The 27,522-nt window shown below is 34.1% G+C and overlaps 1 protein-coding gene across 1 annotated transcript in view; it reads left to right on the forward strand.

Annotated features, from left to right (window-relative positions):
- Nucleotides 1-27,522, forward strand: part of LOC128987807 (uncharacterized) — a 99,567-nt gene that overhangs the window by 61,756 nt on the left and 10,289 nt on the right. The gene's annotated exons all lie outside the window — the stretch shown is intronic.

The raw sequence follows: 27,522 nt of genomic DNA on the forward strand, positions 1-27,522 counted from the left end.
ATTTGCATTCAACTGTGTTGCAAAATCACAACTAATAACTTTAACGTAATATAAACACCTACAACGAGAATCAAAAGATGTGAACCTTAAAATGTACAAAAGCGTTAACGTGCCGCTTATGGATATAATAAATGAACAGGTTCATTGACGAATAAAACAATTTATTTTAACCTGGTCCTAAAGTAAAGTCATAAATTATTTCAGACTTACAGAGTACTCAGCAAACTAAGTATACTCCACGTTTAAGTGTATTACGACACAATCTTTTGAAACAATATTTGTGCACACACAGCAAATTTGTCTTTTTCCTTTTTATTATTCTGCTGTTTTCATTGGAAATGCATGGCATGACTATCGTAATATTAAAATAAGCATAAGGGACTTCTTCATCCCCAAGATTCAAGTTCAGTAAGATAATTAGTTAAATTTGGTTACTCCTCTCTAACAACCGAGATGTTAAATTTGAACTTCCGTACCTTACCATTCATTCTTTTATTTGAGTTGATGGCTTTAGTTTTGTTGAAGCAACCATGACTGCGTGTTCTGGACATAAAGATTACTCAGGTACTAGATAAGATCAGGTTCATCAATATTCCACTCGTGCTGAAGATTTCAGAGTGTTACACATATAACAAAGAGTTTGTTTCGTTCTTGTCTACAACAAGAGAAAGTCTGTTACCTCTCGATCATCAAGAGTCGTGACTACCAAAACAGACTGAGTTGCTCTTGGTAGGGATTGGTGGTTAGTAACAATACTTCACGATTATTCTAGAGGAGATTTATAACAACATCGTAATGCAGTATTTATACCGGAACTTAAGATTAGAACAAGAAGAGGCAACCGTAGTCCGTTTCATGGGTATCAGAATAGAAATAATTAGTTAGTTACTAATAATAAGTTTTTGTTTAAATTGTAATACTTTTCCAAATCAAAATGCATTATTTTGATGAATTTAAGTGTTATTGTATAATCTTAAAACACACTTTGATTTATTGATATTTTATAAAAAATACTGAGACGAAATTGCGACAGTGACTTTCTTATATTTTAAATTCAAAACCAGCAACAACAACACATCATTGCAAAACTACAATAAAACATTATTTGGCAAACTATACTACCTAAATATTTCGAATTTTTACATTTCCAGGAAAAACTCGTAGGTTTTGGTGGATGAAAAGAATGCATTAAGACGCAGCGGAATGAAGACATTTGGGAGGGTTAACAATACGGGGATTATGAATGGGAGTGGTAGGGAAACTATAATGCCAAGGCTACCATTATAATGATTAATTGGACCGAGCTGTCTGTTGCTGCTATATACCTAGACGTAGATAATACATTCATCATGGGCCGTGTAATGTAGATTAACATTTGTGATTTACATGCACTGTCGTATTTGTATCTAAACACAAAAGGTAATGACAGACAAAATAACATTTTAGTTTATCATTCATAATATAAATAAATACATACTCTTGATAATATTGAATAATAATATTAGGAATATTTGATTATTTTGGTCTTAAACCTGAACCCACACACTGTGAAGTTGTGCACTGCTTGTTTGGCATAGCTGTCTACACGAATTACCCGTATCGCTAACAGAACATTTCATCACAGAACAAAAACATGAGTGAAGTAAGTGGTTATTTGAGAATACTATTTCTTGACAGGAGTTATGCCACATTTATCCCTGACAAGTCAAAAAATGTTATTTGTTTTCTGTTTTACACTTTTTTCCATGTTCACAAGTTCTCTAATTAAAATGTAATAAAAATCACTTCAGGAAAATTAACCATGTGGAATTAAATGTGTTTTATCGCGTTTTAAAATTACAATATAAAAGATTCGATTAACCTCGTAATCTTTTTCAAAACTGGTTATTTAAAAAAAACAATAATCGTGTTCCAAGTATTGTATGATATCAATTTTAAACAATTAAACTACTGTTTTAGCTAACCTTATAATTAATTCGTCAACTCCTAGCCTAGAGTTATATTTTTCCAAGAACGTAAAAGCATTGATAAGAATTCAAAAATTATGCTCTTAACTATACATCAATATAATGTGCTTCTAAATTGGATGTACAAAGCTATATTAATATTAATATGTTAGCTGTTATGTATTAAGTTGTGTGTTTAGTTGTGTATTAAAGGTTACACTTTCTCCATAATTTTTACATAAAACTTACTAAATTGAAACTTCTACACAGATCCTGGAAATTAACTGTTAAAACAAAGTTCGCATCAACGTTGAACTCCTAGTAGCTAAAGTAGCATCTGGTTTAATGAAGCCACAACATAGATACTCAATGGATTGATTGATTGTTCGTTACCTACATTACCCTCTGTGGCCTTCCCTTGTTCATTGCCATGCACTCAGTTTTACTTATTTCAAGCGTTGGAAACTTTTCTTAATATCATCAACTCATACACTTATAAAAAAATAACCACATGATGTGTTATAGCCTAACATTTTACCTCAAACAATCCCTATGTTTAAAGGAAAAATGAATTTGTAATTTTGTTATTAATTTAATGGTTTTACAGTTTTTAATTTTGTCCTTGTCAAACTATCATAATGTGTTCGGTGATTGTCACATCGACGATATAGCCAGCGTACAGAACATGGACACTAATCGGTGCGAACCACAAAACATGTCATATCTCGGTTACTTTTATTGGATTTTCTATATTGAGGTTTTATAACATTAGTCCAGCATTTCCAATAAAACAATATTCCGGTTTTTTTTTTATTTTTACATTGGACATTTTGATATTTTTTTATGTTTACACTTATATTAAAATTGATGCAAAACTTCAAAGTTTAGGGCTGTTGATAAAAAAAACTATGTTTAAATTATGCAAATGGTCGCTCTTTGAGTAACCTTGACTTAAAGACAATTTAAATTAGGTAATTATATTTATTATGAACACTTATATATCACCTTAAAAAGCTGGTAGACAGTTACAAAGCACCCTGTATGGCCAACTAAAAAATCATATTATTTTAAGCTCCGTATTTATATGTTATGTTTTTATATTATTTATCTTCTTGTTTCGGCTTGTTTCGATTGTCCGTTCATAGCCCATTATAATTTAATTGTTCATTATATCCTATTTTTTACTAAAATCATATTGAAACCCTGTTGCATATTTTGTTTACCATTTTACTTGAGATGTAGATATAGTTAATATTACTGGAGGCTTCTTGTATTAAGCCTTATTGATTAATTGTAAAATCAAAAAGAAATTCAAAATGTTTACCACAAGACAATCAAAAACTGTTGCTCCAATGGCCTGGAATATTCCTGTATTTCATACAAAACGAGATTCATCCATCCATTGTTTGGATTTTATTACATAGAGTCATATAGAGCCTGCCGTCCTCACGGGAGCGGCCGCACTGCCTGTGAAGCTTTGTGTTTGGGATCAAGTTACTCTTACAACTACTGTAGTAGTGTATATTGCTTTTTACAATCTATGAAATTATTACTCAACAAGAGTCTTGGGATTATTTTAAATACATGCTTATTCTCAAAATAATACAACTTTACAACAGATTAAACCAACCTAATGTAAATCAAATATATATAGTACTAGATGGTTTATTACCATCTAGTACATCTACTATCTAGTACTACTACAAGTTGAAGTTGTTGTCCACAGTTTATAATGGACGGAGTTAAATACATAAGAATTGTACATTGTTGAAATATGAAAATGCCAGTAGTTGTATACGTAAAACCACAGACAATGGAACAACTATTCTTATTCTTTGTAAGGGAATTTATTCCATTTGTCTGCGTTTAAAAATTTTTCGTGATCACACAATTACTCTATTCTAGAAATTTAATAACAGTTTCAATACAGAGAGTGTGTTATTATTTATTAATTTTCCAATACAAGCCTCTTTTGGTCAAACAACCCCAAATAAAAAGTTCAAATAACCCAATTGATTCAGAACAATTCCAGCAGTTTCACATACATTGTAATTACAATTGTATTTTTGTAACTGTAAATTACATTAAGCTCCGTTGAGGTGCAAACACATTCCACAATGTTTTGTGTGGCTTAGACTCAGGCTTAAATATATTTAACGTTTTTTAAAAATAGTAGAAGTTATAATGTGCCGTTTATGTAAAGTTAGAAAATGAAAAAAAATAATGTTTATGAAACTACAAACAGTATATATGAGACCAATGAAACTAATTGCATTGTTGAAACTTCAATACTTTATTGGTTTTAATAGCACACCTTCAATTCCTCAAATAAATGTTAATTTTGAGGCATTATATTCTTAAGATAATTGCAGTTGCAAACACATGAATTGAAATAATCTCCAACGAAGAGGCCACTCAAGAACATTTTATGGTTGTTTATGAACACAGTGTCGATGTTCGATATGTCCATTGTTGTTTGTTTACGCCTGCATGCCATGTATGCATCATGTCCACCTACAGTAGTTTGATGCAAATCACAGGTAGGTAATAAGCTGCTGAAAGCACTGATGGACTGGAGCTGTGGGAGAAATTACACTGGCACTAATACATGACACAACCATTACATGTATAAATATGCTATTAGTTGTACAATATTGTACCATCTTTCAATATTTTAAAACATGTAACTTACTGTTTTTGAAATTATTAACCAATGCTTAGTTTTGCTAGCTTAGCCAAATTCAACCAAAAATTTGCATGTTTTGTTATTCTGTTCAAGTAAATCTGGGTTTCTATTAGGCACTCTAAGTGGTAGGATAACATGACGAAAAATCCCATAGTACTGTACAACATTCTTTATAAGTTTCAGAACACTGAATCTTATTTACGATGTTATCAACATAAACCCCTATACTACTTATTGAGATTTTTGTGTTAGTTCAAACATTAAATCATTTAATAATCTAAAACATGTAGGCTATATGTTCATCATAAGTATATGTAGTATATTTTAGCTTTGGTGAGGTTAAGTTATGTATCCTCAACACATTCAGTCAATGTGTTTAAACTATTCCCTGTAATGTGTAATAAATATGGTTGCTGGTTCAAGTTGTCAAGGAATTGTGGTTAAAAATAGACTAATTGGGCAATTTTCCAAGCCTTTGATCCAATGGCTACATTAATATTTCAGTCATATACGATACATACAATAATTTAATCCTTTGCAAATGAACGAAATGAGGGACATTTTCAAAAATCAATAAACTATGAAAATCAATAACCAACCACAATATAGCTTTGCATGAAAACAAAGTAAAATGTAGACACAACAATTAGTCGCAGGGTGGAGCAAGTTGTATTATTGTGGCCCTCAGCTTCACTTGAGTCGTAACTGTAACCATACCAGTGCAGTAGCCCAGTAGCCTAGTTCAGTAGTTCCCACGACCACAGGGGACGTGCGCATATAGTCTCGCGATCGTGAGTGTGTTAAATACTTTACCTACGACCGTTTTTTAAAGTAGCCCTTTCAGTTCAGTTCTTAAAATTGAAAATTTTCTCATAACAGGATAGTTTTACTCATAATAACACAGGTTCAACATAGGACCAATGAGGTTCAAAGATTGAGAGAGAAGAAGGAAAATTGTAATGCTTCGAACTTCAACTAATAGCTGTTCAGGCTAATTTAATTGTTAAGTGGTGCAATTTGTGTTTGATCCAGTTTCGTTGCATTACTGACAGTGGCAATGAGAGGTTATAAACGAAAACATAACCTCTCTTTGAAGTTTTGAATAGTGATTTTTAGTAATTAAAACACTGTCGTAGGTAAAGTAGAGTACACAACTCGCGTTAATAGTGTTAACGCCACACGTAGAAGTTTTTAAGGCACTCGTTAAGGCTTGTACCTTTCATTTTTTACTCGTGTCATTAATACTATATTTACGTAATCGTAGTATAAACTACTATTACAACAGCTACTATAATAAACTACATGCACTTAAAACATCAACCTATTAAATATTGCCTTATTACCTAACTCCAATCTACACTCAAATACAATTGTATTGACGAAATAAAACTCAACTAACCTAATATTTTGATATAGTATCTTAAAACGTAACACCAAATGTATTTTATGTTCTTGCGTTAAAGTATTTATAGTAAATATATAGTAACGATGCAGGTATAATATATTAAAGACCGTTAAGTATAAAAGTTTATACTAGTTAAATCACTAGCACTTTGAATGATATTTTATCACCTGTTGGAATACAACAAAATGGCAAGTGTTGGCGTTTACTGTTTACGATGCTATATTGTACACCATAAAATCTTTTATCAGGAAACCGGAACCGTACAGAATGGTCGGTTACGTGTTATCATAAACTTCCCCGAAGGTTATAAAGGGACTTTAATGATATCACTGGCCAGATGATGCAACAATCACGGCTTTGATGCACATCGACACATGATGATAGCCATTGACACGTCATAGTGATGCTTCTGGACGCTTGTGAAATTGTTATACAAATCGTGCTCTGAGAGAAAACCCGCATCACCTGCATTGATAGGAGAGGCCTGTGTTGTAATGGGAGTTAGTAGCTGCTCACAACTTTGAGGCTGAAAACGTTTTGATCTGACTCGAGAATAAAAATTCCATCGTATAGCAGTTTTCATTTGATGAGAGAAGCCGAGCGAAAAGACAATAAATTTCATTAACAAAGTGTTGCAAGATCTCGCCACTCATCCTACACTCATCTCCATTTATACTTGGCTTAAAATGCCTAATTTGTATGGTTGCCATTTCAATTAAAAGTTTTAATAGTACTAAGATGATTTGCATTGTGAGATAGGACTTCTGCGTAGTTTTGCATCGCAATTGTGATAGTTTTGGGCGCCGGTGAGACAGGATACAAACACATTTGGCTCATTCATAAAATCACAGTTTCTGATAGGCCGTCTAACTGTCCAACGTCTGCAGCTCTCCTTGTCTAAGCTGTTGTAGTCAATGTATGCGAGATTGCATGGTGTCAGTTTGGCGCCTGCCCGCATAATGGAGTGGAACTCCCGCCGCTGAATATTCAAACTCCGCCACTCCGGGGAAAGTGAGGGAACGACAACGGAGATTACCATCTGATTGTTATATTCTCCCTGATCTTATCAGATCTTAGATGTAACAAGTGTTGAACCAACATTCATGTAAGAGCAATCGCTCAGCCCCATGGCTTATTACGATAGAAAATATATGGACTCTACACACGAATTTTAAAAGTTTCATTTAATAAGCAAGACATCTAACAATTGTTACTCAATACAAAATGAGACTATACTTTTGAATGAGTAAACTATAAGAACTTCTTAAAACCACTCAATCCTAATACCTTTATTATATTTATTCTTCTTTTATGATCTGGTTCTAACTACTTCGATGGTTTTTTTTATCCCACTCATTGAAGTAAAAGATTGTTGGTGAAATATGTTTATTACTCGCTCGTCATTTTGATAATTTAACCATCCATCAAGTGATTTTTTTGCAACGAAACCGTTTCAAATATGGTCATATTACCATCAACCGTTGACCTGCTAGACATTACCATCATTAATTAGTTTCCCTAAGTATAATTGTAACTTGATCCAGAATAGAACCATAATAAGAATCGAACCATCGACCCTCGGATATTAAAAGACGAGCACTACAAACTGTCAGGTCTATTGATACTGTAAGTCCAACATGATTTAGTTCAACAAGCGAATACATTTTTGAAGTATTTTTTTTTCAATTCGATTATTTTAAGATGTGGACCCAAATATGTGCGTATTTCACCCAAATATGAGTGAAAGATAGGTGTAGGATCATTGTGGATGTTAGCCTGAGTGCAAGATGAGTAGCGCGATCTTGTAGTCTTAAGTGACATGTTCCTGATGCCTTAGACACAAATATTTATTGGCCCATACAGCCAATGGCAACTAAGGGACCTACCTATATAGTGGAATCTGAACCACATTTTTTCCATCGATCTCTAGTTGTAGTAATAGAGATCGATGATTTTTCCTTGTAATTAACGAATTGGTCTAATTGTCAGGATAGCACTGCGGATAGTCGTAGTACTCACTAGTGCGGACGCTAATCCACACAAGGGATTATTATTTATATATGAGAGGAATACGTATGGTAGAAGGATTCAGATAAAAGTAAAACAAGTTTAAACAAAGTACAACCCAACCACTTAAAAAAATATTATACTGCATTGTCAGTTCTTACATAGACATATATTTCAAATCTAAAAATTATGCATTATTTTTGTTATCTTAATCCATATAGAAATATGAAGCTAAACAATGTTGACAACAAAATATGAAGCGTTGCAATCTACGAGCGTTAAACATGTTTGTGACAAATATTGATGTTTGCGAGTCAATCAGATCACTATTCATTCAAATGTATTCAATGTTCATTCATAGCCTATCGTCCTTCAGCGTGGGGCTCGGAGCTGTTCTGTCAATATCGATTGTTATGCAGGAGGGCGTCGAATATATCAGCATGATATTTCAATATCGTGATAAATATTTCGTCAACACCGATATAGACCTTGATATTCATGTATACAACTCTCTGAGGCTCCGGTCCTGTGCCTGCGGTAACCTTGACCTGTTAAGGTCGTCCGGGTAAACTCCACAGCAATGCCACACGTCTAGTTACATAAGTTATCATGTGTATCCACTTACATGCTACCATAATCTCCTAAATCTCATCATATCCTTAGGAAATTAAGCCTGGAAGGCCGAACTTCTCGATTCAGATCCAAAATTTAGCTTCTAGTGTGGATTTTAAAAGGCAGTTGTGTGGTAGTAATTTAATCATATATAATGGTGGTCGTCTATTTTAGTGAAGTTTCCTACACGGAAGTAGCTAGCTATTACCGTGGTCAGAGCTAGGTTCAAGGCTACTGTGCTTTTCGTTTAAGGCCTGTAAACGTCCAAAGGACCAACAATGCTTTACAAAATTTCCGATTGTGGAGGGATTTGAACTCGCGTGCAAGAAATATTAATCTCGATTAGCTCTAAGAATTATTATAAATATTTTCCCTATTATCTGTACTAACAACTATTATCATATACAGGGTGTCTCAGACCACCTATAGCTCCAATATGAAAGCAAATGGAAACCTTATTGTAACTGGGACCCCCTATTTTGACCCCAAGGAATTCAGCTAAATTATTTTCAAACCCAAAAAAAACACCCCAAAGGGTAGATTTTGGGGGGTGGGGGGGGGGGTTTGGGAAATTTTCGACCCTTTTCCTAACTTTTTACTTATGTTACGCATTTTCAAACTTTTTTAAGTTTCAAAAGCCGTTATCTCAAAAATTTCAAAAAGCAACATGGGTTTCATGACAAACCACATTGTAGCCCTTAAAATTAGCTACAATTTTTGTATTTAATGTTTTATGGTATCTTCATTGGTTAAAGAGCTGTAGAGAAATTTGTGTATTTTAACGTTAAATTAAATGGTATTCAAAGATGTTTTCTGATGTAAATGTACACGTCTAGGTCTCAATTAAAATTAACTATGTCTAAAAAAATAAAATAGTACCCAGATTGTTAATCTTGGAACATTAATAAAGCAAAGAACACAACTGCAAATATTTTTAGATATTTTACAATTCCATATAGCTCTAATAGTGCTTTGAATGAATAATTTGTTTGAATCGAAATTAATAGCCTACATACTGCTGGGCTCATTGTCTTCTACAAATGCTTAAAGTGCTTTCCATTTTGTTCCATGCAAACCCCAACTCTGTTTGTAGGCACGTAGTACTTCTTATCCACTATTATGATATTGCTATTTTACTACCGCAGGTGCATTCACCTCTCGTACAGGCCAAGTAAGTTCCTTTTAATTTGTTTTATCGGATTAAACGTGGCCAGTTTCACACACACACTCATTCATTTCATGATGATTACAAGTAGCATGAAACACAGTATTCATTCAAAGCACTAGGCCTATTAGAACTTTGGAATGGTAAAATAACTAAAAATATTTGCAGTTGTGTTTTTTCCTTTATTAATGTTCCAAGATTAACAATCTGGGTACTATTTATTTTTTTTAGACATAGTTAGTTTTAATTTATACCTAGACGTGTACATTTACAACAGAAAACACTTTGAATACCATTTAATAAACATTAAATTACACTAATTTCGCTACAGCTCTTTAACCAATAAAGATACAAAAAAAACTTTAAATATAAAAATTGTAGCTAAATTTAAGGGCTACAATGTGGTTTGTCATGAAACCCATGTTGTTATTTGAAAGTTTTGAGATAACAGCTTTTTACACTTCAAAAAGTTTGAAAATGCGTAACATAAGTAAAAAGTTAGGAAAAGGGTTGAAACCAGAGTTTTTTGAAAGCTCATTTAGCAACTAAAGTGTTATAAAAATTTGAACCCTCCACGAAATTCCACCTCTTTGCAGTAAAAAGTAGTTCAAAGGTCTATTTTTTGTACGTTTTTGAACACCCTGTAAATAGGGATGAAAATAATTTAAATCTTTTTCCACTAAAATACTCAGGACTCAAGGACCTTTAAAATGAGGTACAACACGACCCCCTTTACATTTGAAAATTTCCCAAAAACCACCCCCACCCCCCAAAATCTACCCTTTGGGGTGATTTTTTGGGTTTGAAAATAATTTAGCTGAATTCCTTGGGGTCAAAATAGGGGGTTCCAGTTGCAATTAGGTTTCCATTTGCTTTCATATTGGAGCTATAGAAGTACGTAAAATATTAGAGTGTAGTATTTTAACTTAGTTTAATGTTATGATGACGATTTCTTATAAAAGCTGATTGCTAATATTAATACTTGCAGAAATATTTTTTTATTCTCTCACAAATTCAAAATCCCGGACATTTGAAAGTATTACCAAAAATCCCCCCGGACGTTTTTTTTTTTGTACCCAAAAAGAGGACGTGTCCGGGAAAAAGAGGACGTCTGGGATCCCTAAATAGAAGCCGGCCGGGTGGTCTGAGACACCCTGTATATTACAAATTTGTACACTGTCAAATTCAGCGGAGGTAGACAAATAATTTCATGTGAAATGTTGTGTTCTGGAACTATTGATTACAGCGGTATGTGCTAACCGCAGTATGTTGTCTCCAATGTTATTGTTATGCAGAGTAAATTCGCTACTGTGGATTGTGAATTTATTTAATATATCTTATAACATTGTGTGATTGTCTTTGTTTCACACGGATCGTCTGAATTCATTCCACAATCACGTTGCATTCATTTTCAGCTTAAAAAAAATTACCCAAATGTGCGTCGCTGCCTAATAGAAATGATAAATACCAATCATGTTTTTTATTCAATATAAATAGGCTATATTTCTTATATCAGAAGAAATCATGGCAAAGTACTATTTAAACAAACACCAATGACATTAGAATTTCAAATTTTCTTTTATTGATACTGAGGGGGTTCAACAGTAATTCATTGTATAAATTAGTTATGAATCTTATTGAATAGCCATTAGAAAACATCCATGCAGGGTTTGTTGTTGTTGTGTCGTTACACTTCGGGCTAACTAACACTTCTGTCCAGTAACATTTCGGCCCAATATCCTCCCTTGTGGCATGCAGTCAAACTCTCTACCTGCTCACTAGTAACACTTCATCCGAAAGAAGGGTTAACCCTAGAACGGCCAAACGACTTTTTTAGTCGTTGGGTTACGGTAAGATGGTGGCCAAACAACTTTTTTAGTCGTTTGCTACAGACTTTTTTTCTAGCAAATATTTGGAACTGATAATATGCAGTAATCACAACACGGATTATACCATTGGAAAGACAATCAAATGAGCTACAATTTCCATACGTTATATACACATTTACGTAACTAATAACGCAGGAAAAGTAAATAAACATAACACATATTTGAGTTTCGCGCCTCGCGGGCTTTATCGATCGGGCAGCAAAGGCAAAATCAGCCATTTTCTAAAATACGTGGCAAAGCTATTCTACGTCGTAGATCATTATGATTAGTACCACTGATTCCAGGGATTATTTCTCTACATTCTGTCCGTTGATAGATTTTGTCTAGCATTGTTAGTTTACAAGCTGTGATTTTTTTACAAAGCCTCTATAAACAAATTGCGTAAGAGTTTTCTATATGGCCAAACAACTTTTTTAGTCTTTTGGAAAACTATTCATGACTCTGCATGTATTTTGACGAGGAAAAAAAAGAAACATATGAAAATAAAGGGGAAGAAATCCTCTTTCGAACTTACTACAGTTGAAAGTTTCCTTCAGTGATATTTTTGTTTTTCTTTTTGGTCAAACTGATGCAATGTCCAAACGCCTGTCGCGCCGCGGTCAGATGTTTTCATTATTTGGGTGCGTGCAGCTGTTGGTTTATAAACTAAACATTTATTTTTGACTAGCTGTAACCCGCGGGCTTTGCCCCGTTTAACTTCTTAATTTTCAAGATTATCTCGTTCGCATGGCTCAATCACGTCCTGGTTGAAGTTTGTTCGCTACGCTCACTCACCTTTAGGTTGGAGCTCGTTCGCTACGCTCACTCACCTTTGGGTTGGAGCTCGTTTGCTACGCTCACTCACCTTTAGGTTGGAGCTCGTTCGCTGCGCTCACTTGCCTTCAGGTTAGCTCGTTCGCTACGCTAACTCGCCTCCAGGTTGAAGTTCGTTCGCTACGCTCACTCACCTTTTGGTTGCAAATTAGCTGTTGTCATAAATGTAAAAGAAATAATAGTGCTGCACCCTGTTGGTAATTTTTGTAACTTTAATGCTATTGAACATCACAGAACAGAACCAACTTGTTTAATTGAAACAGCTGTTAAGATTCAATAATTTCATTTCTCATAAGGTTAACATGGGAAACTCCAGAGCCACTGGGGCGGAGCCCGAAAGGATTTTTGAAATAAGAATATGCCTATATGTTAATCGGGAATGTGAGCTATCATCATGCCAAATTTCAGCCCAATCCGACCAGTATTTTTCGCGTTCACTTGTCACAAACATACATCCATACATCCATACATCCAAACTTTCTCATTTATAATATTAGTAGGATTCTATGGTTACCTAGTATACAAGTTTTATTATTTTGCTAAATAGATCTTATTTTTTATGGTAAACAGCAACAATCATCCATTATAATCAAGAAAGGAAGAGTAATTTGTAGACAATTTTGAGCAAAACTTAGTGCTGGATCCAAAAATGTGCTCTTTTTTTATATTTTGTTGCTTCAGAAAATAACAATATTTTTTTATACTATATATTTTCTAAATAAGCGTAACATTTCAAACATTTTGCATATCTTGAAATTCGTATAATCTAAATATTTATTTTTTTACTTACATTTGAAGTTTAAAGTTTTTTTGTGATTTTCCGTAAGTAAAAACAAATTTTTCCAAGTGAAATACTATATTTATTTTTTAGCTATTGCATGTAAAATCATATATTTTTTTGTTTCTTGTTTACTTCCCTAACAGAAAATATGTGTTGTTTTCATGTTTTTGATCTATTTCTAAAAGTAGGCCTAAAAAGTATATAAGTATGTAAAATTCAGAAAAAGTGCAGAGTTTTACACTTTTGAACTTAACTCAAAATGTTTTATATTAGTTTCAAATGTTTTGATATATTTATGTAGGGAAATCAAAGTAAAACAATTTGTATATCTTGAATTTTTGAAAAGAAAAAAAATTTGATTTTTTGTGCGTCCATACTTTTGAAATGTTGTTTTTGTGAATTTAGATTTTTGTTTTTTGTTACAAAAATTTATGTTTTTGAACTAGATTTTTGTATTTGATTGATATATTTATATTCCCTAGAATGTCCCGAATCTGATGGTATAAAATATTATATGTTTTGGTAAATAAATAAGGGTTTTACAACTGTGAGAGTAAAATGCTGCACGGAAGGCAAAAACTGCCTGGCCCTACAGAAACACTCTATGTGGCCGATCTAGGGTTAAGGTTAGGTTAGGTTAGGTTACATATAAAACAATTTCAAACTTCTAATACAAACTCTTAGGGCTGTGAGAGCCAAAATTAACCACCTCACTTAGCAATTTTTCGTTGGGCCGAAACATTACTCCATTAGCTTAGTTAATCAACTGTAAAGGCAAAAGGGACGAAGTGTTACTGTATTTCTATGAAATTTTTGTTTGGCCGAAATCTTACTATAGCGGTTTTGTAGCAGCAGGTTTATTAGTTGTAGGAACAATTTCGGTGAGGCTAATGGTCAACATAGGAACTGCTGAAACTAATGTATTTTTCAATAAACATACATATTTCAAAAACTCAGTGTGTAGGCTATTTAGTAATTTTGCTCCAACAATTACATTTATACCGAATAGTAATTAACTAATTTTAAAATAGTTCAAACCTATCACAGACTGTAAGTTTAAAATAAATTGTATTTTCCATTTTTGCAGAACTGAGAGAAGTATTATGTCATCAATCAGTTGCGTAGGGATCCCCATGACCCAGCAACATTTCATCAAGCTGATAAACGGTGTTTTATAGAGTGGAAGACATTTCAGCCGCTTCCCGACCCACAGGAATGTTTGGTACAACTGGAATGCCAGTTTTGGGAGAGTAACGACTTGAACGTTTTAATTTTCTCTATACCAGCACTGTTAGTAGGGACAAGTATTATCTAAACTATTTATAGCATCTCCAACATGGTTTTGACCGTAATGGTGTGTTTTAGTATTCATTTGTACTGTTATTGCATGATGTTGTTTAGATAATTCATAATGTACACGATACAATTTAAAAAAATGCTCGACTCACGTGTTTACCATCCCATTAACACTGCGATCTGAAAAGGGTCAGGAAGTAGTGTTCAAAAACTTTGCAAGATATTACCCAAATAAATTCAGAGAAGGGCCTCGTGATAACGTGATAATATTCTTGTTTAACCTTGATCTGGCCAACTTCATATCAATCATCAAACTGGTTTTTTTTCTTATCCTTAAACTGTTAATTTGAATCAAAATAACAACTTCCACTGGACATTACAAATGGTAAGAAATGCATGTAGGCATAGTGTCAATATAAAAGAATTTTCTTTGAACGTACAAAAAACTTTTATTATTATCACGAACGAAGTATTCAATATGAATTTCATATTCAATATCCATATCCTATCCTTTATTGGGCGTTTATACGTTCCTCATGTCCCTGAGTACATATCCACACTTCATGTAGTAGATATATACTGCAGTAGACTACCCGGCATAGTATTCCTAATGTGGAGACACTATTGCTCATGTGGTGTATTTGCCTGCATGTTCTCATCAGATGATGACCAGACAGTTTCAGACCTCTCCAGGTGTAATACCATTACCTACTCATCTTCACTAAACGCTACAAGGACGACCAGTTGTGCCCAGACTTTACCGTCATCCCCCCTCGAATTAAAAAAGCCCATTCTGTAGGATCAAACCTTGAGAATCCTCAGTCTCCTTCCGTGATTACATGTTATTTATTCGTATTACGTAATTTAATTTCTTTTATTGGGTTTCCCCCGAGAATATATCAGGATAATAATCATGTTACTTCACAGATAAACACACTGTAGTGACCTTGAGGTGGTTTATAACCATATTTGCCTAAAGATTGTTGAAACGCAATCATACTCCTGCAGCATGGTATACAAGTTATTATTTAGTATACTATCGTACCTAGACCAACACAGATATTCCTTCACTACAGTTGTCAAAGTAGGCTACATTATCCTTAACATTGCAATCAGAATATTCAATAAGCCAGGGAGAGGTGGAAACGCTCAAAGGGAGTATTAGAAAACCTTCAAAGCGAACCTTAGAATTCAGTGGATTCTTTAATCGAATTACTTTAAGGAAACCTTTTAGTTATTTTCATAATATGCATTTAGTAGGTGCAGCTTTCACGCTCTACACTTTATATTGTGTTTTGTACCCATTAATGTTCTGCTTACTTTTCTGTGAATAGAAATAAATAGAGGTTGAATATAGTGCTTACTGTCTTACTTTGTTGGTAACGATATTAAAACTGTTTACCTTTTATAACCGTTAACAACTCTGTGATTAGTCCACGTATTTACGTAACACGTGACTTTATAACTAACAAGTGTCAACGTTAATTTAAACTTAAAATAATAATTTAATCTTATTGAAGTTATTTTCAAATTGAATATGTATACTATTAAACTATTCAATTAATACACTCTGTAGTGTTAAAGTTTCAGGTATGATCTATGATGTAGACATACACTTTTGAGCTATAGTAGTCATAGTAAGCAGTACATAGTCCATATTTGAAACTTTACCAACCGGCTATGACTTTCAAACTTCACCAACCGGCTATGACTTTTGAAGTCATATCCGGGTGGTAAAACTTTACCAACCGAGTGTGACTTTCAAAGTCATACCAGGTTTCAAACCTGGTGTGACTTTCGAAGTCATACCAGGTTTCAAACCTGGCGTGACTTTGTTTTACCAACCGAGTATGACTTTTTACCAACCGGCTATGACTTCTAAATCGGTGATTTTTCTAAGTCCAATAATTATTAAAGTCATACCAGGTTTGAAACCTGTATTATGTACTAGGAAAACTGCAAATATTCAAGTCGTCAACTTAGAAGTGATTCAGCAAATTTATGTCAACGTCTTCTGCTAAGATAAAGAAATATTAGGCCTAGTTTTAATGTTAAATTTGAAAAATGTTAAATGGAAAAATTCAAAATAATTGGTTACGGACAGCGAATTTTTATTTTGACCCCCGTTTAGAAATTACTGTATGCAATTTAGATGTAACATCTAGTCTTGTGATGGCAATTACATTACTTTTCCGGGCTAATGAAAATGTAAATAGACATACATTTTTCTGGTAAATTTCAGGAAAAATCACCACCCCCTTTCATATAGATTTCATGAGCACTTTAAACATGATTTATTTTTTATTTCCCACGGTTTCCTGAGAAGTAAAGCTATATTTCTTGAGGGATATTATACAATCGAAAAAGTCCATACTTATTCAGTTAATTTTTACACCAGTTTTAATTATTATAACATAGAATTCTACATTAAAAACGTAAATTCAGTGATTATTTCGTAACTGTTGCCTTTTTAACGATATTGTTATTTACATTTGACATGGTTGTGGTTAAGGGGACTAGTTCCTTGTACGCGATACCTTTTCTCTTTCGTCCATTCAGTTGGCCATATATATCTACACAAAGTCTCTAGTGTGGAAATACACTATTTATACAAAGTTAAAAAGGTCTAACGACTGTGTTCACAGTGTATCTCCTTGTTCCTTTCCGGACAAAAACAATGCAGTTCCTCACTAGCCGTTGGTCTACTGTTACGTCATAGGCGGTTGGTGTCTGGCTGGTGTTGAGGTGTCATCGTTTGGACGTTAACACCCACGCAACACCCCCCTTCACCTTTACATGGCGACACTTGGTAATCAACGGCTAGGCGGCGACTGACGAGAAATTTATATCCTTTACGAGAACATAATATGCAAAAGGCGTGTTGGAAATCGGAAAGTAATTTCGAAACGTGTATAACCTTTTGGTTCAAGCTGGTAATGAATGGTAAGTGTCAATGCGTTCTTTCGTCACTTGAGCGAGAGGCAATATGACACCAACATAAAAACACTTTGTGGGGGAAAATTTGTATTTACTAGGCTAGAGTCCTCCTACCGGACTCTACTCGTATTTTACCGTATTTTTTGTTCTAGTTACGCTAATTATTTTAAAACCATTCTGCAGAAAGCACTATCTGTAAACAAAAACGTTTGGCAACTGTATGGTATTTTTATTTATCTGTTTGCAATATACTTGAACTGGTAAAAGATAAAATTTTCTTTACAGATACATTAGCAACAGGTACTGAACAAAACTATGAATCTAAAAGATTTTTTTTATAGAGATAGTTAGTAATATAACATTAGTTTAAGTTGGGTTGTAGGTCCGAAAAAGGTACAATGCATTTACCAGTTCAAGAGTATGAGGGAGAATAGCTAAAGGTTTGACACCCACTGGAGGAGAAATATAATTTTAGGCCAATATTATTTTGATTCTGATAACTTAAGTTGACATTGGGGATTTTATTACAGTGAAAAATCGGAATTTCATGAGATTGCGTAATCTTTCAATTAAAAGGCTAAATTAAGTGTTGGTATATACAAAATCAGAAAGTCGTAACTCTAACGGTGGCTACTTTTGAAAGGTCACCGGGGTCTGAGGTTACCCATTATTTCCGCAGACTCCTCGTTAGGTTCGCCCCAGGTTATACAACATCGCACGACCAGTCTTCCTCGTTTAGGGGTCTTAAAAAAACACCAAAACAAAAATGTCTTTATCTAATACGGTTCAAACGATAAAATTGCATTCATGGTCGAAGGACTGGGCCATGGCATTATTTAAATTCCAATACCCAATTCAATTGTCACGATTTACTTGATATTCATTAAAACCTGTAATGGTTTAAAACTACTAGAAAACTTTAAAACTCCCTACTTTAAGTTATAGTTTATACATACTATGTCGTTATTGTGTGTATTCGGTTTCTTAACAATAGGAAAGGAAAAAGATATACTAATAAGACCTATCTTGCACCAGTGCATCGTTATCTCAGTAACAAAATTCATATTTTTTCGAAATATTTTTGTGCAACAAAGGGCGATTACAAGAATTACAATATTAATTAACTCAAGTGACATCTCAGGAGGCCACACGGTGAAACCCAACAACCGGTTGATACTGTCATCTTGTGCAGCTCTTGTGTAACCTCCCACACCCACACGTGCATTTCCAACTTTGTCTGTGGTTACGTTGGTGGTTCTACCGTGCTGTATCTTCCCAATATGGCAGCTCATTGTTTGGCAAACTATCGCAAGATCATAGCTAGGCAGGTCTAGAATTTATAAAGTTCTTGGTTACTAAGCACTCTTAGTGGTAATCAAATCATTCACACATATTTTCCACGCTTTATAAAATAATTCTCACCCCGTTATAATAGAGTTTTTCTCAATTTAAGTGCAAATAAAATATCGCTGTTCTGTTTTAATCGATTTGATGGGATGCCTTTGTCGTGGCGCCAACACGGTGTTCCCTTTACCTAATCTGGCGCGGCTGTCGTTGTCCGCGGGAGGTGCTGATGGCAAGCAAGGCCAGTCCCAGCACGACTCAACACTATTGTTGTTTGACATCAACATCGTGCTGAGTTTCTTCAACTGTCGCAGGTAGTTAGCCTTTTCATTCTGTCGCGTAAATGTTCTCAATGGACACAATTTTTAATGTTATTGTACAATTAATAAACCCGGTTGATTTCTTAAACTAACTGAGCTTTAATGACTGCTGATTGGTTATCGGCAGCCACATATAGAAACGTTGAAGCTTCTTTCTAAAGGTGTTCATTTTAATAATAAATAGGCCACCTTATCTCTTTGGAAAACGAAACGTTTCTCAACTGCTACCCATTTTACACCTTCAAAAATCGAATTCAAAATAAGTACTTACATGTATAGTCCTAAGATTCCTCAGATTGAAGGAACTAAGCTATATTTCGTAATCAGTGGTGACATTTACTTTAAAGTACCATCAGAGTCATAACTTTTTCTAACTGTGGTCATATCCCATTAATAATCAGGACAAGCTACTGGTCTATAAAGTAATATGCAATGTCTGAAGTTTTACAGATTTAGACCTAGGGGTGTTTGTTTTACTTTTACATAAATGCAAGACTCAAAGACAATTAATTACATGAAACATAAGATTATTTCAGTCATCCATCATGTATGTAAGGAGAGAACAATAATTTTGTTGTGTCGACTAAACAGTGATAGATAAGAAAGCAGCGATGTCCCAGCCCTGGCTGCAGTCACCTCTCGTGACATCTCGGGCTCCTAGGCGTGCGGGTGTAGACTATAGCGTGTGGCCGGGGACGGTGGCGTGGCGAGGAAAGAAGGGAAAGTGATGCACGGAAATGACCTTTAGTCGGATGCAGATTTTAGTAATTGGCCACTAAAGTGACGTATGAGTGGGCATCCAGCGACACCTAGGGCGAGTTACCTCACATCCCATAACTCAAGTTAACTGCTCGGAACACCATAACTCATTAAAGCGATTTGGTTCTGCTGAAGCGTACTTCCACCACTAACCCATATTCAGTCAGCTCTTGGTTCCTTTCGTATCACAGCCAAACTGGAAACTATTCAATAACATTTTACAACGCCATATCAATATTTGTATTTTTTAAACTCATCTAATATGTATAAAAAATAAATATTAGGTAGTAGTATAAATAAACAGTGTATGTTTATATAAGTACATACATTAAACTTTGCCTTTACATCCTGATTCACATGCACTTGAGGCATACTTCGTCGGTTTTGTAAAAACCAATAAATTTATCAATCACATGGAAATTCTCTGACATTTACAAGGTGTATGTAGTTTTTCTTTAGTTGGTAAATGCCCTTTATTGGTCTGGCTATCACAACATTTAAAAATCTATTGCCTTCGATATAATGGGATAACAGCTGGTACCAAGTATATCTAGGCTACAATGGCAACTATTCAAAAACCTTGAATGTAGATTCGTAACCGATGTTGTGCAATGGCGTGTATTAACTGATTAGGATTATCCCTTTCCCTTAATTATCTACATTGTCCGTCAAACATCAGTCAGATGTCTGGCCTATGCCAAGGGGCTGCCCATGTATGGTCAGGGCCGGGGTCTGCAAATGGTTTATGACTGTTAACGGTCAACAGTTTAGACAGTTAAATGTCTACCTCATCCGTTATATCTGTCAAAAGTTAAGTCTTGACTTTATCGGTTTAGCTACATTTTAAAACTTTAAATATAGATAGACATTTACATTTTTTTATTTAGACTGGTCGACTGGTCTGGTTTAGACCTATTGTATATTAAACACCAACTTTAATAACAGTTATTTATTAACAAGTTTAACAAGGATTCATAATGTAAAGATGTAGTAACTCTAACTAAGTCTTACTTTGTTTGTTTTTGCATTCATAATAAACAAAGGACATTTAATTTAATATTATTAGCTGATTGTATGTACAGGATATAATAATCTTCCCTGGAAAAGAATCAGTTTATTGCCTCTTCAGTATTCTTTGAGATCTTCTTATTACAGATGATGGATAAAATTTCTTTGTCCTGTGTGATTCTTGAGGAGAGTCACTCCATTGAGTATTGTACTCCATCTAGAAGTGGTGTTACTAAGTATTTGTCATTGAATTTGGATGACAAAGAATTGAGTTGTAGCTCTTCAGTGATAGTGAAAGAATTACTTGTACCATCTAATTCTTCATTTTCACTGGAATAATCTTTTTCCGTAGAGTTCATTTGTTTTTGAAATGCTTTACCTTTGTTCATTTTACTCGCCTTCAAACAAACAGCAGCAGTATGACCCTTACCATTGCATGTAAAACAAGTGGCATTGCGTAGCTTGCATTCATTTGCTTTATGGTTAGATTTACCACACCTAAAACACTTGCCTTTCAAATCATCTATTTTGATACAAAGCTGTCAGATTTTGATTGTTTTTTTATGGTTTTACTAATTTTATTTACAATAGCTGGTGATGACATTTCATTGTTACCTTGTTTCGATATCTCGAAAGATAAGGCTAACTCATACGCCCTTTGTAAAGTCAAGGAATCTTCTTGTAGAAGCCTTTCCCTTATCTCTTTGCTGTATAAACCTCTAATGAACTGGGTGCGTAAGTGGGTGTCAATCGTACTGGATTTGCATTTTGAACAGGAAAAATTACAGTGTAGAGTCATGCTACGAAGTTCTTTCATGTATGTGGAAATAGATTCACCCGATTGTTGTGAACGCGTGTAAAACTTATGTTGTTCAGCAACTTCATTTGGAGTTGGACAAAGGTAATCTTTGTGTAACTTGACCAGTTCATTATACGATTTAGTATGTGGTAAGTCTGGGGCGCATAAATCATTTAAGAGTTGAAAATTCTTTGGACTAAGGCAGCTAATTAACACCTGCACGCGTGTTTTGTCATCATCCTCTCCCCCTAATCCATTCAATTCAAGATAGTTAGTGAGCCTAAGTAAGTAGGTTGTAAATGTTTCATTACCTTCATCATAAGGTTCCTACTTTTGAAGTGGGGGACGAATCTTTTGTTCCTTTTCTTCACTAAACTTCTCTTGTAGAAATAACAGTAATGCTTGATTTATTTCTCTTTGAGTCGTCGCCATTATTTTATATTAAACACCAACTTTATTAACAGTTATTTATTAACAAGTTTAACAAGGATTCATAATGTAAAGATGTAGTAACTCTAACTAAGTCTTACTTTGTTTGTTTTTGCATTCATAATAAACAAAGAACATTTAATTTAATATTATCAGCTAATTGTATGTACAGGATATAATAAGAACTCTTCACTCTTACACCAGACCAACCAGACCTCTCAGACAATCTGTACATACATAGATTACATGTCAGTTGTGGCTTGGCAACTTAACTACCTTATATTTAATAAAGTAATAATAAAGTTAATTAAAATGTATATACATAAAAGAAGTATACAACTTTTTACATCAATTTAGCACAATCAACGTGTTCGATATCGCTGTGGTTGGTATCACTGGGTTGGAAAACACCTAAAGTTTTTCCCACACAGCTGACTGTTGTTAACAATGCCAATTATGTGGTAAAAGTTTTTATTTATTGTGTAGCCGAAAGGTGGTTAAGATTATCAAGTGGAAAACCGGGGTTATTGAGCGAAGCTCACTTTCCCTCACTTTGTAACTTCTTTGTAAGGGCATCAGAATGTAATGGCTTGACCAATTGATATGAAATTTGAAATGACAAATTTGAAATCATTGATTTGAAATGACAGCTAAAGAATACTGAGCACAATGTTCTGGTAAAAAATATTTGCAAATTTCCTTCTGGGTTTTATTTTACGGGTCACGCAATTTCGCTTGTTATTTTAATGTAAGTTGAAAGAAAAATTATATCGGGTTTATGACATATGGGTTTATCTCGTTTCATTTAAATAAGATTAACATATGTTAATTGTTTGTAACTGTTTTGTTTACATTTCAATGTTTACTTTCATTCTAGGTTTCGTCGCACCAATAATGCAAATATTGTAAGAGAGTGGCGTCGTGAACAAGAAGAACCAGATGAAGCAGTGGCGGAAGAAGCTGATAATGATAGGCAGTTAGCTAATCAATTCCAACATGAATTAGCTGTTACCTATGAATGAAGGCGAAATACCTATTGTTATCCAAAGCGCAAGTTAAAAAAAAACCAACGTATCTTGTGTAAGGAAACAATTTCCACTCAAAGTAGCGTATGCATTAACAATACATAAAGCACAAGGTATAACTGTGGACCAACCTGTTGTGGACATTGGATCTTCAGAATATGGCTTAGGTTTGTCCTACGTAGGCCTATCAGGAGTTAAGACATTTGAAGGCCTGCTTCCGGATCCACCATTTTCACTAGACCGATTGATGTCAATTAACAGACACGGATCTTGGGCAAAGAAGAAAGAAGCTCTTGACCGTTTAAACGAAATGTCAAATACACATGTCTAATAACCTTTTATCAATTCTTATTCTTATTCTTAATTGAATAAACGAACTATCAGATAAATTTTCATTCTTTAGAACTTAAATATTATCGGGCAAACAAACGGTGAATCTGTTGAAAGGGAACATATTGTAGGTTGTTAGCTGCTTTAGCCATTGACAATCTTTAAATAATGCTTCGCTCATTTATGCGTCTAGAGTGTAACGGCAGACCGCCCTAGTATATATTGTGATGATATGATGTATTTTTATTGCAAATTGGGTGAAATGTGTAGTTGTTTAACTGTTGTGCTAGTGCCTGGTCGACCCTAGCATGTTGGAATTAAGAGCGTGCTATCTTCTGGTGCCGTCATAAAATGGCAATTTTATTGTTGGGGTACCAGAGGATGGAGATCTTTACCCAGACCAGAATCAAGCCAAGCCAGCTTTGGTTACATTTTAGCTAGAACATTCAATTTTGCTAGAACATTGAACTATAATAGCTAACCTTCCAAACTATTTGAAAGAATTTGATTTTAGAATAGATGTCTGCAAAGAAATCTGTGGTTCACATATTGAACACTTGTAGTATATAGGAAAAAACTTGAGCTTTTTATCTTAGAATGGTGAATGTTACTCTTTCTAAGTCAGTAAAAACTTCGCAGTAATTTTTAAACAAAGTTGTTTACTTCTTTTAAGTACACCCGGTATTTAATATTGCCATCGATATTTTAAAAACGTGTTTAGATATTTTCACAGTAATAGATTAAGTGCTTCAAATTCTAAAACACGGAAGTATGACGTAATCCTGTTAGAACCTAAGCACCATTCTTCATTCTTATTTCAGAAAGTAAATCGTAAAAAGAGCTAATGTAATGTGTTAGAGACAAATATAAATCAAACTGAATCCAGCTCAGAGTCTTGTTACACTAAAATATCTGGTCGATTTGCAGAAGTTTGTTTGAGCGGTAAAGTTAGATTGATTGTCCCTTGTGTGACATGAGATGACGCCGACTCCTGTGTCGCAGTGAAGGACCGGGCCCACCGACGCTGTCTATAACATGACAACTTTCCCCGCAATATAAGGCGTTTGTCTCGGAATTGTGTTTATTTCCGCAGTTGTCTGCAGAATTAATAACGACCACAACGTGACTTGGTAATTTCCTCGCAAGGAACAACTCGCCACAAGAACCAAGAGCATTGTGTCGTGTGTCGTAACACCCATGTCCCACACGCTGATGACGCAGCTTTGTGTAATACATCTTTTTCTAGTTATTAGAGGACAGAGGAAAGGTGTACAACTTATTATTTAACCGAGTGTTTTTAGAATCAACTGATATTCAAACAAAACCACTGGGTATTCGAGTGGATAAAGTGGTCGCTTTGTAATCTAAAGCAGTAAAGCGTTTGACTCGTGGAACGGTAAACTACTTTTGACTTAAATCCAGCCACCCTTGATTATTTAGCTTTTAATAAAGTTGCAGTAATCAAAACATGGGTTGGTCAGTAATGTAGCTGTTATCTTATTTATTTAATCTATATCCTTCACTAATACCCGATTTATACTGTGTGCACTTGTCGGCATCACAACTACCTAAAATATAGTCATACGTTTAATGGTTTCTGTGTCTTATAACTTAGGTAATCTATATTTACTTATTTAATACGCAAGCAGGTTTTTTGTGACAATTACTCCTCCGAAACTACTGAACCGATTGAGATGTTTTTGGTGTCATTGGAAAGAGCGTAACGTGAAGTTGTGCAGGAAACTTTATTTTTAGGGAAATAATTAGAGAGTGAGGCCCTGGAGCCCTTTAAAGTTTCGTTTTTTTCCATAATATTAACATGGGAACCAAAATTGTTATGAAACTCCAGCTGTTGTCAGAAAATAAAAGTGAGAAGAAGAACATATGTTAATTGTACACAGTCAATAAGTTTGCTAATTTAACAGTTTGCTACAAACATTTACTGACTTGGTTGAAATGGAATATTTACTATTTGAATTTGGGTTGGCGTAAATATTACATTGGAAAAAAGCAAGAGAGCCTAGATAATTTGATATACTAAAAAGAAAACTGATTTAACACTGTGGTGCATTTCTTAGTAATCATTGAAGCAAACTATGGAAAAAGGAAAATCATAGAACACCACCAAGGAGAAGAAAAAGAAACAATGTTTTTTTTATTTACAATCATTATTATGGACAACCTAATGCGGCTATAAGTATGCCTATTTGTAGAAAACACTAAAAAAACAAGATCAGCTTTTGAAAAATGATAAGATATTTACATGACATGTTGATTATATTGATCTGTTTTGTACATCTTGAGTATTTCCATAATCTTTGAGTGGAATATTTTAAAGACATCAGAAATTATGACTGATATTCGTTTTAAATTAACACCTGTAATACTTAGCAATTGCTCGAATTCGACCAACAGGGACACTAGTATTTATTGGTTTCGTAAAAGGTTTTTTTTAAACAGTAAATTGTTAATTGGTCGTGTTTAATCAAATAAATAGTTTTCAGTAGTTTAATTTTTTTTATTAATTAAAAATTCCTCCAATGATAGATAATGCTAATTATACAGGAGAATCTCATCTCTCAGTTTAACAACTGTTCACCTTTAGCTTCTGTTTGCTGCTACTGACACGTCAAATAAAATATTAAATGAGGCGTCGAGAAGCCAAGGGAGATATGTGACTTTTTAAAAAATGTTATTGTATTTTTTTCATAGTCATAAAAAATAAAATAAAAATAAAAATAAATTCACTTATACCCCTTGGCTTCCAACTCTTAGGTGTTTAGTTTGGAGGCCAAGGGATATAAGTGAATTATTTGTTGAAATTCCACCCTTTTTTAACAAAACCCGTTACCATGACAACATTTTTTAAAAAGTCACATATCTCCCTTGGCCTCTCGACGCCTCAAATACAAGTCAGTTTTTTTTTACAAATTGTCAATGTTTAGAGGATTTATGTTTCTACTATGTCCCAAGACAATATCATATATGATATACAGTTACAAGTTATACTTAACAAAAATCAATTATTATCCTTTTCGATAAACATTGTTATGAACACGCTTTTGTAGCTTGCTAACAATAAATTGCTATTTAACCTAGTTCACAACCACTATTGTCTCAAAATGTTGAATATCGAATATAAGCTACCTAACCACTAGCTCATAAACCATAGCTTATTCAGCTCATAAACTATGTTCGCTGCTTTTAGCTCTTTAAAACAATCCAAAATACTAACCTCTTGGATGAATGTATAATTATTTTAAGGGAGTTTTTAATGTTGCTTTGCCTGTTTTGTGACTTGATGTAAAAACTGCATACGCAAGAAATGCATAAATAGTAAGCTGCAGATGCAGTGCCTATAACCTCCCATTATTGCATGCAACAGTCGTGGGACCGTGACAAGGACAATAAACGACGAATGGTCGCAACATGACAATAAAACACACTGACACAAATCTAGCGTGTTGGCCACGGCTACAATGTCATATCCAGTACGAATAACACAGTATCATACATGTTCAAATAGTACTGCAGTCAATCTTGATTATATTAATTTTAATATAACATGCATTGCAGGTAAGAATGGTATATAATTTACCTGTTTATACTTTATACTTTGTTACTTTATTACCCTTCTCGAGCTAACGTGTCTTGTTCGATATTACCAATTTTCAATGCTGTTGTATTATTCCGTCTGCGTTTAAGTATTCATGATGTAGGGCTTACAACTATTTTAATTTAAAAACCTACCTTAAAGGTAAGATTCTTGGTTTGGAGAGTCTGCATACCCATGCGTGGCAGCTCTTTACAAGTGGTTTGATAACAATTAAAACATGTTTTGTATAGGTTAAGTGTTTCTGTAAAATAACGTCTATTTAAGTTTCCATACCGTACAAGCGTTCATACTGGTTGCTATTGATTTGTATTTAATTGGTCTTAACCATTGACTTTGGATACTGAAGTATCTACAT

The sequence above is a fragment of the Macrosteles quadrilineatus genome, unplaced genomic scaffold (assembly GCF_028750875.1).
Source record: "Macrosteles quadrilineatus isolate MER2022 unplaced genomic scaffold, UCM_ALF_1.0 Scaffold_2__2_contigs__length_208266976, whole genome shotgun sequence".
NCBI classification, from domain to species: domain Eukaryota; kingdom Metazoa; phylum Arthropoda; class Insecta; order Hemiptera; family Cicadellidae; genus Macrosteles; species Macrosteles quadrilineatus.